This window comes from Myotis davidii, unplaced genomic scaffold (assembly GCF_000327345.1).
Source record: "Myotis davidii unplaced genomic scaffold, ASM32734v1 scaffold277, whole genome shotgun sequence".
Lineage (NCBI taxonomy): Eukaryota > Metazoa > Chordata > Mammalia > Chiroptera > Vespertilionidae > Myotis > Myotis davidii.
Window position 1 is genome coordinate 3,431,108 of NW_006289214.1, and position 16,142 is coordinate 3,447,249.

At 37.1% G+C, this 16,142-nt stretch overlaps 1 pseudogene; it reads right to left on the bottom strand.

Annotated features, from left to right (window-relative positions):
* Nucleotides 1–373: 373 nt before the first annotated feature.
* Nucleotides 374–16,142, bottom strand: part of LOC102758913 — a 74,215-nt pseudogene continuing 58,446 nt past the window's right edge.

A 16,142-nucleotide genomic window follows, 5' to 3' on the forward strand; every position in this document is an offset into this window, starting at 1 on the left:
CAACAAATTGTATGTTAAAATCCTAATCCCCAGAACCTCAGAATGTACCTGTATATGGAGATAAGATCTTTAAAGAGGGGATTACATTAAATTGAGGCAGTTCCAGTGGGACCCTTAGTCCATCTCACTGAAGTCCTTATAAGAAGAGGAATGTTGGGGTCCAGCCCCAGCAGGTCCAGAGGTTCCCAAAGGTGTGGACGGAGTCGGCGAAGAAGGAATGACACAGAGGCAGTGTTCAGGTGATCATCATAGCCAGGTTCTCTTTTTATTGTCCTGTTACGTCTATATTTATACTATTTGATCCTTAAAGCATGCCTCTATAAGCTCCTTTTTTTTTTTGCTGAGGAAAGCATGGGTTCTGTTTATTGGGAGGTCAGTCAAAGGGGGAGCTGGCTAGGGTGGGGTAGGGCAGTAGCTTGTCTGGCCCCCGAGAAACCCAACTTGAGTCCAGAGCAAAGTCTTCCTCCACCTTTATCTGCACAGGGGCTAGCTCTGGAGTCAGCAGGACTCCCGCCCCGCGCCCTTCCCATGGCACTAGTCACCTCTTCCAAACACTGGGCCCCTCACCAGGGGCCAGGCTGCTGGCTTCTGCAGGTGATGGTGTCCTCCTGGGCGGGGGCAGCCCCTCTTTCTCCAGAGGCTCATTCTCAGCGTTGCCTGGGGTCGGGGCATCTGTGCCTGGCTTCCCTCGTCCTCCAGTAAGATGGTGAACTGGCTGGCCCGGTAGTCATCGCCATAGGAGTCCAGCACCATCATGAGGAACCTCCGCTCCTGCTGGAGTCTCCGTGTTATCCTCTATATCTGATGGAGCCTGTTAAGGACCCACTCGTTCACCTGCTCGATCTCCCTGCAGCGCCGACCCAGGGCCTGGTACTTCCTGCGATTGAGTTCCCGTTGGCACCGCCGCCACCAGCCTTGGGCTGACTCCTCCTCTTCGTCTGGCTCCTGGAGGCTGGAGCTGCCCCTGGGTGGTCAGTGTGCTTCCACAGGGGTAGCGCTGCTCAGCCAGTAGCCCTGAGCTACTCGCCCACCTCCACGGCAGTTGGACATCCCCTGAGGGCTCCCAGACTAAAAGAGGGCACAGGCCAGGCTGAGGGACCCCCCTGAGTGCATGAATTTCATGCATCGGGCCTCTAGCTACTTATAATGTGTTTCCCAGCTTATTGTTTATTTTGGTGGATTAAAGATGACTATCCATTCTTTGATATAATACACATGAGGAGAGGCCTTTCACCTCCCCTGAATCAGGACAGATACTGGGACTGCTTTTACCCATGCTGTGTGGCAGAGGAATTGCCACTGGAATTTTCAGGCCTGGTCCTTAGAGGCTTGGGGATCTTAATCTTCCTCTCTCACAGAACATTTCCTGAACTAGCAATGTAAGACGTTTAACTACGGAGACAGTGAGACCACATGGAAAGTCTTCATGAATAATAGGAACAGAGCATCCTAGCTGAATTCAGACTTCCACTCATTCAGGCAATGGGCCAAATGCGTGAGCGTAGCCTCTTTGGACCCTGCAGCCCATCCCAGCCCAGTTGCCAACTGAATTCCGTCAGGCAACAAAGCACATGGAACACACAAAGCAGATAAATCGCCTACGTGAACTAGGCCTGAATCCCTGCCAAAGACTATGAGTATGATAAAATGATTGCTGTTTTATGTCTCAAATTTGGGGTGATGTGTTATCAATAATTAATACATTTTAAAATGTGTGTGTTTTAAATCAGAAGTTTTGGTAATTCTGAAGTAATTTTTGAGCACAGGTTTTCTTTATAAGCAAGGCCTGAAATGATTATAATTCCACACAGTACTCTCCATAATTTCCACAATTCAGTGAAGACAAGTTGTGAAAAGAAATCATTGGAAAAAAGAATGTATTTTGCCCTAGCTGGTTTGGCTCAATGAGTAGAGCATCGGCCTTCGGACTGAGGAGTTCTGGGTTTGATTCTGGTCCAAGGCACATGCCTGGGTTGCAGGCTTGATCCCCAGTAGGAGGCGTGCAGGAGGCAGCTGATCAGTGATTCTTTCTCATCATTGATGTTTCTTTCTCTCTCCCCCTCCCTTTCTCTCTGAAATCAATAAAAACATATGGTAAAAAAAAGAATGGGTATTTTGCTATTTGATGGGCAAACATTTATTAGATCTCTTTCCATTACTGGTTCATTACAATGCTTATAACAACAGGATTGATTTGAATGGCAATATAAAGACAGAGACTGTATCAATTGGAACTTTTGATTATACTGAATAATCAAAACCATAATTTTTAAAATTGCTTCTGAATCATGTACAAACGGTTTCTTTAAAAAATATGGTGTCATAGAATATTTGGTGAAGTGGATCTTTGTGTTTCCTAAAGAGAAAGACTTTCATTTAAATGTTGCTAACCACCCTTGTTTTATAGTGTTGACGACGTGTAGTTGTTTTAGAACATGGCCTCCAGAGGCAGCTGACTTGATTAAAAAGTTACTTCTTACTTCTTAAAGTAAAACAGTCCAGTCATTTTATTCTGTGAGCCAAAGTAAATTATGAATAAAGGTAGTTTCTACCTGAATTTCCATTGTGCATATTAAATGCTATGGTTGATATAAATTCATTAGCACTGTCTCTGTCAAATAAATGAACTGACAAGATATCAGCAACAGTTTAAAAATATTTGAATATGTCCTTTCATTCTATGATTTTTTTCTATTTTCTATATTTGCTTTTGTCAAAGACCAACCATCACCTTAGCTCTTGATAAGCAGGTGTCCAAACCTTTACACAGAAGCCAAGAACATGGGATGAAAATGACCTCCTGACTTCTCCTTTGGGCTGGCTTGAAAGAAAACGAGGTCCAGGGGGGAGCCTTATCACTGAGGATGGTATGTGCACTAGCCACTCAGGCTTAATATCTACATCTGACGGTCCTAGAGCGGGACTCGTTCTATGCAGAGGCAGCCACTTTTCCTGATTGCATAGATTCTTTTCTACTGCTAAAATAACACATTTTGAATACATGGGAGATTTGCAGCACCATTTTCAAATTGAAACAGGAAAAAATTCATTTCCAACTGTTTCTCTTTCTTTTATACATACACAGCCCCCACACATGCACGCACATGCGCATGCACACCCCAACTCATTTGAATCTATCAAGCCATGTTACAATGTGCTAAAATATATCCTTTTATATTGTATTGAATTTCATGGGACTCAACACTTTGGTAGATTTGTTAGTCTGTACTCCCCATTGTTTTGAGGTATTGGGAGATTCATTTAGCTTTACTAGCGCTCAGATTCTTCTTCTGAGTAATGCAGAGCTTGCTGGGCACAATCTGAAATGCAGTCTAGTTCTTAAACTCTTGTTATCAATAACTTTATGTGAGCAATAACTGTTTTATTATTTTAAGGGAAATAATCACTGATAAAAACCTAAAATATTTCCTAGTCTCAGTGTCCCTATGGCTCTTACGGAACGTATGCTCTTATGTGTTTGGCATTACGCTGGTGTGCTTAGGAGCCAAGTTCATCATACATTTTAGCAAAATGACTCCTGATTGCCATTGTCAAGTTGGTTCCTCTGGTCCTGGCTCACAATCTCTAAACTGTTATTTTTTTTAATCCTATAAATAAAAGGCTAATATGCAAATTGTTCCCTCAGGAGTTCGACTGACCCTGGTTCAACCCACCAGGAGTTTGACCATTTGCTATAACATGCAGTGACCACCAGGGGGTGGTTCAGAATAAAGGAAGGCCCTGGCCAGCAGCCGGCAGCCAGGGAAAGGAAGGCCTTGATTGGCCCTGATCACTGGCCAGGCCGAGGGGCCCTACCTGTGCATGAATTTTGTGCCTCGGGCCCCTAGTAGTATATAATGCTCAAACACGTTATCAATAGAAAAGTAAGTAGAATAGTTATGTATAATTTTCTGAATAATGATTTACACAGATACACATGCAAATTTATCCAGTACCAACTACATCCTATCTAATAAAGAGGGAATATGCTAATTGACTGCCACTCCCTCAAAGATGGCGGTGCCCACAGCCACAAGATTGTGGTGCCCGGTGCCCACAGCCCCCTGGGGCAGCAGGCACAGCACAGCCGGGCACACCCCCAGGTGGGTCCAGCCGCTCCTCACGCCTGCCTCCAGAGTTCCCCACCCGCCTCAGCCCCCCAGCCACCCAGGGCTGCCTGAGGCTCAGGTAACCAGGGCTGGCCGAGGCTTGCACTGATGGCAGTAGCAGCAGCAGAGGTGTGATGGGGGCATCGCCTTCCCCTGATCGCTGGGTTGCCTCCCACCCCTGAGGGCTCCAGGACTGTGAGAGGGGGCAGGCCAGGTTGAGGGACCCCCCACTTATTTATAACCAGCATATAGAATAGTGTTGTTAAAATATCAGTGCATTCCATGAAGTATGTTGTAAAATAAAATTTATAGGCATTAGAATCCCAGTTGAATACTTACTGTCTAGGCAACCTTGAATTCGGTTTGACACTTCCATGTTTTCAATCAATAATTAGTAAATAATGCAGATGAATCTCTTAATATTTTCTGACAATCCATCCAAAGCCCCTTTCCTATAGTTGTTATTGTATTTTACTTGTTTGCTAATCTAATTTGCATTGCTTTTTATTTACTCAACAATGTTTTATAAGATGTATTCATGTTGTAGTATGTAACTCCAGCCAAACTATTTTACTTGTATATGTATAAAATTTATGTATAATATTTGGAACACAAATGAATATTTTAAAAAGTCAAACATGTAGCTCTAGCCAGTTTGGATAAGTGGATAGAGCTTTGGCCTACAGACTGAAGGGTCCCAGGTTTGATTCCGGTCAAGAGCACATGCTAGGTTGCAGTCATTCCCCAGTAGGATGCATGCAGGAGGCAGTCTATCAATGATTCTTTCTCATCATTGATGTTTCTATCTCTCTCTCCCTCTCCCTTCCTCTCTGAAATCAATAAAAATATAATTTAAAAAAGTCAAACATGTATTAGGTCTTGAGGGAAGCCTCAAAAATATCTATAGAGTTTTATTCTCTGACAGTAAAACTGATTAAATTAAAAATCAATAAATATAATTTTTATAAAACATATCTTGAAAGTATAATATAATAATTACTTAAGCTAAATAAGAAAGCATGGGGAAATTATAAAATAATTAAAATATAAGGGCAATTAAAGTACTTCAAAATCACTCTATGTGACAGTATCACTTCTTTAATGTTTACCAGAAACGAAGAACAAGTTTTAAAAATAGTCTAAGTATTCAACTATAAAATTTTGAGCAATAGAATAAAGCCAAATTAAAAGATGAAAGGAAATGATAAAAATAAGAACAAAAAACTTCAAAGAGGGGAACAGGAAAATGTAGCATAGCCAAGTAAGACAAAAATATGGATCTTAGAAAATTATTAATAAACAAATTTTGCAACATGAAATGAAAAATATTTTAAAAGTAAGAATATATGTAAAGAAGAAAAAGTAACTAGAGATATAGTCAATACTATTTTCTCTTAGTCTCAGATGAATGAACCTTAAAACTTTGAGTTAGTTGAGAAAATAGTTGAGTATTAATATTTTGTGCAGAAATATGATTTAGCAAAGAGCAAATTAGAAACTGCACTGTAATTTAAGAAAGGGCACTTACATTGATTTAGGTAGTGTTATTTGGCTACTGTTTAAGAAAGATAAAAATAATCTGTGCAAATTAGTTGTAACTAGAATGAAAAAAAAAATAACAAAGATAGGTTAAAATACCCAATTTAGTTTGGGTGGTCAGTCTAAGGCAGGGGTCCTCAAACTATGGCGGGCCACATGCAAATACAAATATTGTATTTGTTCCCGTTTTGTTCTTTTTACTTCAAAATAAGATATGTGCAGTGTGCATAGGAATTTGTTCATAGTTTTTTTTTTTTTTAAACTATAGACCGGCCCTCCAACGGTCTGAGAGACAGTGAACTGACCCCTGTTTAAAAAGTTTGAGGGCCCCTGGTCTAAGGGATTAATGCCAACAAAGAAGCCCTAATATTAACTGATTATCCAAGTCCCTCTTAGAGACCATCAAGAGTAACCCAGGTAAGCGTTATCTCTATTTAACTCAGTTCCCATAAAAATAAAAAATAAAAACTCAAATTTTGAACCATTTTATCTCTATATAGTTTTATATACCTCTAAATTTGGCTCAATGTCACATTCTACAAAGTTACACAATGCAATATACAGATGATATACCATAGAATTTTAGTCTTGAAAGCTATATTATCTTATTAACCAATGTCACCCCAATGAATTTAATTAACATTAAATTAATTGATTTTTAAAAATAATCCATTATCTCTGAACTCTACCAGCAGCAGTTTTTAATATCCTCTATGCGATTTCTTATCTTCCTGTCACTTTATATTTCTCTACCCAAAACTGGTTGTCACTTAACATTAATGTGTTCTGTGCAACTTCCATAAATGGTCTGTTGTTTTTCCTTTTCTCCCATATCTCACATTAATAGAGCATGGAGACAGAATAAGAGTCCTCCTTAGTCCTTATTGACATTTTGAATGTTGGTTTCTCCTGATTTCTAAACTTCTCTATCTACTCACTGTGAAGTAGATAGTACAAATCTATTCCACCCACTAGCCCCCATTGTTTTAGCCATCTACCAAAGACTGGTATCACATTTCCTTCCCAACATTGATCCTGCATTATATCAATTGCTGTAGATGTTTCCGTTAAATATCCAATTTTTTATGTCTGAGATGTCTTCTCCCTTCAATGTCTTATCTTTCAATCCATCTGTTGATCGACTCCCATCGTCAAACTCAAGAAGACCTTGCTATGTCTTAAAATTTCAGTTTCAAGCATTTGACATTCAGAATACCAGATATTAACTTTCCAAATCACTCACTTATAGAATTCCAATTTAACAATTTGGAATTCTACCAGAACCTCAAATCCATGGTCCTTACAATCTCTGTCCTTTCCCTCCCCTATCACTCTCCACTCTCCTCCTCCACACTCACCAACCCACTCATTTTCTTACTTCTCTCGCTAACCACCATTATAATTACTCAGGTAAATATATAAGCAGCTATCTTATTTCTTGCTCTCTGTCAAACATTTTGGGGGAGGTATAAACAGTAATTCAAATTCCCACCTTTTCTTTAACGGTTGCTAAATAGTTGAATAATGCTGGTAAAAAGCACACAATCATGCTGACTTTAAATTCATTACACAATCCAAGGAGGCATCACAATGTTGATTGTCAATTACTTTTCATTTTTTTAATCTTTATATTTTCCTACACTCCAATATTTTATACATTTCACACTCTACGAAGTTTTTAGTAGCCTTCCCTGGTACACACTTTCATCTTGCTTGCTCATTTCTCAATTTATTGAAGAAATAGAACTAATCAGAAAAGAAGGACATTTCTTAGAGTACCTAGGTACTCCCAAACTACCAGATATTCCATTGTATCTTCATATCTCAAAGTGTCGGCTTAGTCCTGTGGGATCAAGTGAGAATATAGCCTACCCCCTGCTCCCAGTCAGTGGGACAGTATCTGCCTGGCCAGTGGCCAAAAGGCACAGAGCAGCACAGATCCAAATGTTTTCCACATCCTTGTTGGCTAACAAGCACCATCAGACTCTCTGTCCCTTGGCCTGCATGCAGGCCATTCCCAGTATAGCTCCCTCCCTCTCCACCCGCGCCCCCTCTGGTAGATAAGTCTCTGGCAGGACCTGTGCCAAAACTCACCCCATCTGCCACCACCTGGTCTTCCCTAATGTGTAAGTGATAAAGGCTATGTCTTTTCCCCCTGGTCCCCGACATGTTTTTTTTTTTTTTTTTTGGACTATCAAAGAACAGCGTGATGCTCACATAATTGGAGTTCCTACAGTACAAGTCCTCAGACTTTGTTTCTGCTCTAAGTAAACCCATTTTCCCATTGATATTGTCTTTACTGAAATATTTAAACAACTTCTACATGGTGATAACTACAAAGTTCATATCTCCAGCTTCGACCATTTTCCTAAATTCCAGATATATATCCAATTGTTTACTAAATATTTCATTATTTCGTCTTGGATGTCTGATAAAAACAACATGTCAAGAGATAATTATTTTCTTCCATATCTGCTTGCCTCAATTTTTCCATCTCAATTATTTTCAATTGTATTCATCCACTTCTCAGGCCCAAATGCATAAAATTATTCTTTAATTTCTCTTACATCTATGATTACTCCATTAGGAAATTCTATTGCCTTGTCTTTTGATAATATCCAAATTCTGACCATTTCTCTTTTCACCTTCATGACAGCCACCTTAGTACCCAAAACTGTCATCTCTCTTCTGAATAATATAATTTTATCTGCCCTCTTTGTATCCATTCTTGCCTTTCTAGTCTCTCCTATTCATATAGAAACTAGAATAATCTTTTAAGTGTATATCTGTTCAAACCTTTCCAAAAATTTCATTTCAATAAAATCTAGTATTTTAACATGATTCGGATATTGACACCCGAGCTGAACCTATTTATCTTCTGACTCACCCACTCACTTAGTTTTCTGTAATCACTCTGGCTTTATTTCTTTCCCCAGTTTCTTGGGAAAGATAACCAGGTGCCTACCTCAAATATCACTGAGACTTCAAATTTCTGTTCCTTCTTTTGGAATGCTCTTGCCCAAGATATCTTGGAACATACCCTCATTCAGACATCTTCTCATAAATATTTTACCTCATCAGAAATAATAAATTATATATAAATTACATCACATGTAGAGTGATAGGCTGAGCGATAGGCAAAAAGATATTTAGTTTAAAATTGCATATAAATTTCAAAAAGATTTTATCAACCATATTAATTAACTCAATGATTGTAATGTTCTCAAACTTCCCATAATCATTGGGAAAGAAATTAGAAGTACTCATTTAGACAAAACCACACTTAATCTCGTTTATTTTGGAAGGATAATCATGTCTATGAAGGGTTAAATGCCAATAATGTCACTAAAGAAAGGGGCAAAGAGATATTCAGAGCAGTTTTTCAGAGCATTACTCAGAAAAATACTATTGTCAATAGGCAATGGAGCAGGGCTGTATTTAGAGCATTATTTGGAAGGGTTTTTCTTGTCTATCTTCAAAGGATTTCAATAACGATTCTGCATATCTTGTGGAAAACCCTTTCACCACCTAATAGAGCATCTTGGCACAGAATAGCTTTCCAATAGACCTCTTAACTTTTCCTTCAATCTAGTTTCACTAGTTTATGTATAAAATACTTGCTCATTAATGCAGTCAACACATTTTGTTTTCATCAATAAACATTCAATATTTTAATTTTATAATGTTTTACTTATCTGCTAACATTCCCACGTCTACTTATTTTTCCTATAAGTGGAACCTATAGTTGCAATTGCCTGTTTACATTAGGACTTTGTCTTTCCCAAAGGTCATTTTTCTTTTTATAAAAATGAGAACAAATACAGAAAACAAACAAACAAATAAACACTCACCATAGTTTTCTTTATGCAAATATGTTCATCCATGAAAAACATGGATTAAATGCTATTGTTCAACATATCTGAAGATTGGCAAATATTTAACTACCTTGGGGGAAAATGTAATTATTTCATTTGGTTAGAAAACTTTAGAGTGCTTTGATTAATATACACCATAATTTTTTTAATAAAAAAGGAATTTGAAGTGATTATGATTATGTTTCTGATAATTCAATTTTAACATAAGAGAAACATCAAATGAAAGAACTTGTGAAGGATGTAAAGAGAAAGAAATCAATTGATGAGGAAGAGTTAAATGTAGCTCGTTTTGAAAATGCTTATTTAACTGTGGCCAAGGTAGAATCATTTAGATTCAAGTTTGGACTATTTATCTCAAGAGACCTCAATAAACTTGTCTAGAATAATACAAGAGATACCTCAGGATATTCCAATTCTTTCAATAATATATGATCTTATTAGGTAGAGCATTTGGCTATTTGGAAGTCAAGTAGGTTAATACTGATAATGATGATGAAGATGATGATCATGATGATAGTCATGATAATACAGATGCAGGATTATTTTGAAACAGAAATAATATCTGACTTATTTTGCCATTATCTACCACTAATAGCTGTTACCAATATAAATAGAAGGTAGTGGAAGGAAGTTAGGTGTTTAGCTAGAGTATTTTATTTTATTTGTTATTTTAAAAAACAAATCCCAGATCTCATTGGCTTCACAGTATAATTTTTTTTTCACTATGTCATACTTCAGTGCTATTGACAAATTCAGTTTGGTAGATATCTTCCAAGTATTGACCTAGGAATTTATTCTCCATCTTACTGCTAAGACTGAAATAATAGAGAGCTGGCTGAAGACACACATAAAAATGAGACAAAGTGTTTTTTGGAACACATCTGGAGGTGGTGCACATCACTTACAACCACAGTGCACTGGGCAGACCTAGTTACTAGGCCCCAATGTAAATGCATGTGAGGCTGTGAAAAGTATTCATTTTATGTGCTGAAAAGAAGAAATGAGATGAATAATCTAGCCTGGATTTTGCAAAGGACAGAGAAATGAGTAATACTCTTCTTATTACCATTCATTTAAACTTTTATTTAATACTTATAAACAGAATAATACCAGGTTATTTTATTTGGAAAACAATTTCTGTGTTGTTATTACAGTCTAAGTGAAGGCAAAGGATGGTGAACAGAAGAAAATCACCTATAACGAACACAATAGAAGATTATAGAATAGCAAGATGTCTTTGTGACTGGTTCACATACAATTTTTTTGGAACCAAAAAGAAATGCTGAACTCACTGAATATAATTTTAAGTTAAGAACTATAGTGTTGATATGGACACATATGTAATACCCTTTGTAATACTTTAAGCAATAAAAAAAGAACTATAGTGTTGTTTCTAACTTATTTATATCTCTCATTTTATTCCCATATTTTCCAGACTATTTTGTTAGGAAGATGTTGAAAATAATAATTCAATTACAGAATCCTGCAAGTGTAGCAGCTAGAAGGTTTTTAAGCAAATAGTTCACTTGTTGCAGCTGACAGAATAATGTTCGGAGATTCAGGACATGAACCATTGTGTTTAACAAGTCAGCCTTTGGAGGCCAGTTGTATGGGTTAAAATTTCAGTTCAACTACTTATTAGCTACATCGGACAAGACCCCAGCAGGAAAAAGAATAGTGAAAAGTGCTAAAAATGGAATAAATGGGGTTGGAAGACAAATCTCCATGAATACTCTTTTATACAAGCACTAAAAAACTGTTAAAAATGATTAAATGGAAAACATATCTTGGAAATTAGGGATTATGTATTGTTCTATAAATATTTAAATATTTACCTCCCACAGAACCATTTGTCTTTTGCTTACATTATAGGGAGGCTTTCACAGCTCTCTGGGAAGATTATTTGAGTTTACTCCATAGTAAAGTTCTCTCTCCCGAGGGGAGATTGGGCTGATATGCCAGGCACCATAAATAAAATTTGAGTTTCATGATTTCAGGATCCCTTTCCTGTGGTCGAACCCCACTGCATGAACAGGCGGACATTTGGATCTTATCATGTCATTCGATGGAAAACTGGAGGATGGGAAACTGGATCTAAGATGCTATGTGAGTAAGAAACGGTCTAATTCATAAATGTAATGTTTTCTGTCAGGATTATTTCTAAAGATGTGGACAATTAATAAGGACTTAGGTCATAGTTAACTACCACAGGAAACTAACTTTTGGCCTGTAGAGGCAGAAAGAGGGAGTAGTCACTGTAAAACAGGAAGAGTAGTGGCTGACAATTAGGAGGAGATTTTAAAAAGTCAGCTATTTTTCCTACTTCAGTCTCTTTCTTCACTCTGGTATATCTCATGTACCTCCCTTTGACCAAATCCAAGTGCAAGCCAGACAACACATGAGTGCATTGACGAATTTCATAAAGGTTAGCTTCCTGAGACACAGAATATGATGGAGAGGGGTTGATCTTGAAAAGCCAATGGAATAAAGCACAGTTTCTACCTTCAAGGATTGCATGCTTAATGTTTAAAACGTGTGTGTGTGTGTGTGTGTGTGTGTGTGTGTGTGTGTGTGCGTGCGCACACACAAAGCTCCAACTATAAAGTATGGCTTAATTTTACCTTCTGAAATTCCCTGAATTAGACATTCCTCTGTTCCAAAAAGTCATTCATATCCTGAGAAAAACTGAACTGTCATATCAATCTGTTTGCTCATCTTTCTTACTAATTTAAAAGCATAGTAACTTCCAAAAAAAACAAAACAAAACAAAACAAAACAAAAATCTTCATAAGTATTGTGTAGTCCTGGCCCTAGTGTGATTCTCAATGGGCCACTTCCCTGAATTAGGGTGAAGCCCATGAATTGCTTCTATTGATCAGTTTACATTATATAAGTCTCAGTATTTGCAGATTGGAAACTCCCTTGCTGGCTTGGAAGCAGGATGCTGCTATATTTGAAAGGGCCTATGAGGAGGCCACATGACAAGGAACCATGGTGGCTCTAGGAGGTGAGTCCAGGCCTGAAACCAACAAGTAAATCCCGCTATAGCTGCAAGAGGATAAATTCTCCCAACTACCTGAATCATGTTGGAAGCAGATAGTTGCCAGTCAAGCCTCCAGGTAATAGCACATCCCAGCCAACTTCCCTCTCCTTTGCTCTCTAAAATCAATAAAAAACATATTTTTTAAAAAGTACTATAAATTCTGCAATGATTCCCCCTAGGTGTAGCTACAGAATGATTGGATGTACAGGTTCACTGGTCTGCCTTTAACTGTAATTGCATAAGAGCCAGCTCCCTACTATCTTTCTAGACTCCGGTTGGTGTTGAGACAGTCAGCGCTGGCACTAATCTTATTGTTAATGTCAAAGACCAAGTGTGACGGCGCCAGAAAAGATAGGCTCCCATGAGTGACAGAGTAATCAGTCTGGGGAGGGACTGGCTCATCCATAAAGGATCAGGCGCTGGGAAGTCACTATCAGCTCGCTCGCGTGTTTGCTTCTTTTCTCATTCTGATGGCAGCTAGATCATTTAACACCGTATCTTTATGCCAAAGATTATTTGAAATTCATGTTATTCTAAACTCTAAACCAAAACCGATAAAAATGTTGTATATGTCAGTGTTATCAGTATGAAGTTCAAAAGATCTAAGCAGTCTGTAAAGATAATTTAAATTATGGGATTTCACAAACAGCTGCAATGAATGTTCCTTCGCCATTCTACACTCAATTTCCTAAAATGCAATGTTGAGCAGTTTCTCTTCAGGTTGTAAAGGTGTGTAACTTACTTCATGTCTTTATGATTTCTATTTCATTTGGTAATAATGTATATTTTAAGCAATTAAGTTAATTTATACTTGGTGCTCCAAAGACAGGTACACATTAGTCAAGCTAGTATATTGTACATGTCCAATAATTTTTAAGAACATAAAAAAAAAATCTATGTGGTAATATTTCATTTCTGTGAAATCTTTTATCATTTATCTTTTTAAAAGGTTAACATTTAAATCTTTCATTAACAAAATATATTATAAATGACATTAAATTATTAATATGCATTTTTAAGTTTCTTCTATAATACTTTTCAAAAAGTGCACTGAACCCTTATTGGTTTGGCTCAGTTGGATGAGCTTTGTCCCATGCACCAAAAAGTTGCTGGTTTGATTCCCAGTCAGGGCACATGCCTGGATTGCAGGCTCTATCCCCAGTAGGAAGTGTGCAGGAGGCAACTGATCAATATATGTCTCTCTCTCTCTCTCTCTTTCTCTCTCTCTCCCTCTCCCTTCCTCTCTCTCTAAAATTAAATATATATGTATATATTTTTAAAAAGTGCACTGTCTCTTATTTTAAGAAATTTCACTATATGTGTATATAATACAACCAATTCTGCAAAAACAACAACACACTTTGCAATATATAGACTCACATAAACTTACCTGAATAAACACAAAATAACTTGTGTCCCACCTGTGTGGCTCAGTGGTTGAGCACCAACCCAGGAACCAAGAGGTCACTGGTTCCATTCCAGGTCAAGGCACGTGCCTGGGTTTTGGGTTCAATCCCCAGTAGGGGACATGCAGGAAGCAACTGCTTGATGATTTTTTCTCTCTCATCAATGTATCTTCCTTCCTCTCTAAAAATCAATAAAAACAAAACAAGACAAAAACTTGAAATCCTAAAGGTGATATAAATATTAAAATTATAAAGGTGATTAAAATCTTAAGAGTGTTATAAATTCACTATTAATGTCTCACTTTAGAAGATATACAAGAAAATGTTTTACTTTTTTAATAAATTTATGATAGATATCCAAAATAACTGAGGCATTTAGTCAGTATTTAGGGAGCATATGACAAGTAAAAAAATAAAAACCAAAAGAAAACATACAAGAATATCTTAATATTAAGATAATAGTTAAAATTACTGTTTTTGACATTTTTGTGATGGCCTATTAATAATGAAACCAGAATTTCTAAAAATATAAACTTCCCATGACTCATGATTAGTCATTATAGTAAAGCAATATTATTTTATATTAAAATATATTTTGATTTAATATTTTATGAATATACATTTATATACGTTTTAATACATAATTTGTGTTCCTTGAAATAACTATATATCCTAGCAATGTTGCTATTAAAAATGCAAGTTTGTTTTTAAATCCTTTTTCATAGTTATTTGACTGTGATTAATAATAAATCTTTCAGCCAATGGAAAATAACATTTAAGTTTTTATTGAACTTGAAAGAAGCTGTTTCACTAAAGGAGGAAAGCCTATCTGTTGAATGTTAAAATCAATAAAAGTTAAATAAAATAGTCAATAAGTGAAGAAAATTTTACAGTGATGATTTTGTCAATGATAGCAGAAGAAGAAAACAATAGCTAGAAGTGGGTATGGTTTCAGGGATGTCTATAGCATTTAATTATTTTTCTTTAATTCAAGATGGAACATACCGGAGCATGTTGAATGTTGCTGAAAATGATTCATGTGGGGGAGAGAAAGGGATAATGCAAGACAATTGAAATAAGAGCAGTTGGAATCCAGACACTAAAGAATTCCTTTTCCTTTGAAAGAGACAGGGGTATACCTCCCATCCATAGGAAAGAAACCGGAAAATAAGAGTGCCAAAATAGAGAAGTTTATATAGTGTCCATTTAATTCATTTCATATTTTCTCTAAATTCAAAGGTAAAAGTGTTGTTCTGCCCAGTGTTGTTTAGTGGTTAGAGCATTGGCTTGAACACCTAAGGGGTATGGGGTGGAGTCCCAGTAAATGGGACTGGGTTGCAGGCTTGATCCCTGGCCTGGTTGGGGGGCACAGAAAAGGCAACTAATCAATGCATCACTCACATCAATGTGTCACTCACATCAATGTCTCTCTCTTTCTCTCTCTTTATCAAAAAAAAAAAATCCTCTGGTGAGGATTAAAAAATAAAAAGGTAAAAGCTGAGATTATGGGCAGGAGGAGAGTCTGTGTTAGAGTTTTTCAGGGAAAATAAAAAAAATAAAATAGGAAAATGAGAAAGCTAAATAAAATGGAAAAAATATATATATGTTAAGGGTCAGTATCATGGTTGTAACATGAGAAATATCAGGAGTACTGTGCCATCTCCCAAATCAACACTTAATTCCTCAGTTTTAAACTGACATGATGTGGGTGCTTGTGGTTTAACCTAGATTTGTTGTCACTAGGTGAGTGTAATTAGGGAAAAAAATTAATATAAGGGTATTTAAAGGTGAGATTAAGTGAGCAAAATGAAGACCATTACATGTTTTGAATACATAAAGGGGGTGATGAACCAATAAATAATTATGGGGTTAACATTTTAGATGAATCAATATCTCAAAGAATTGGGACTCTCATAGCCAGTTAGCCTGGAGGTCAAATCACCCCAGGTATTCCCGACATCAATCAAGGCTTAACTACAACAAGACTTCGAACAAATACCACTAGGGGGTGCACCAAGAAAAGATAAAAAAATGCGGAGACAAAGAAACAGGACAGAAATGTCAGAAATGGAAGATATAGAGCTCAAAACCACACTTTTAAGGTCTCTCAAGAACTGTCTAGAAGCTGCCGATAAACTTCGTAAGGCCTTCGAAAAGACTAGTGAGACCG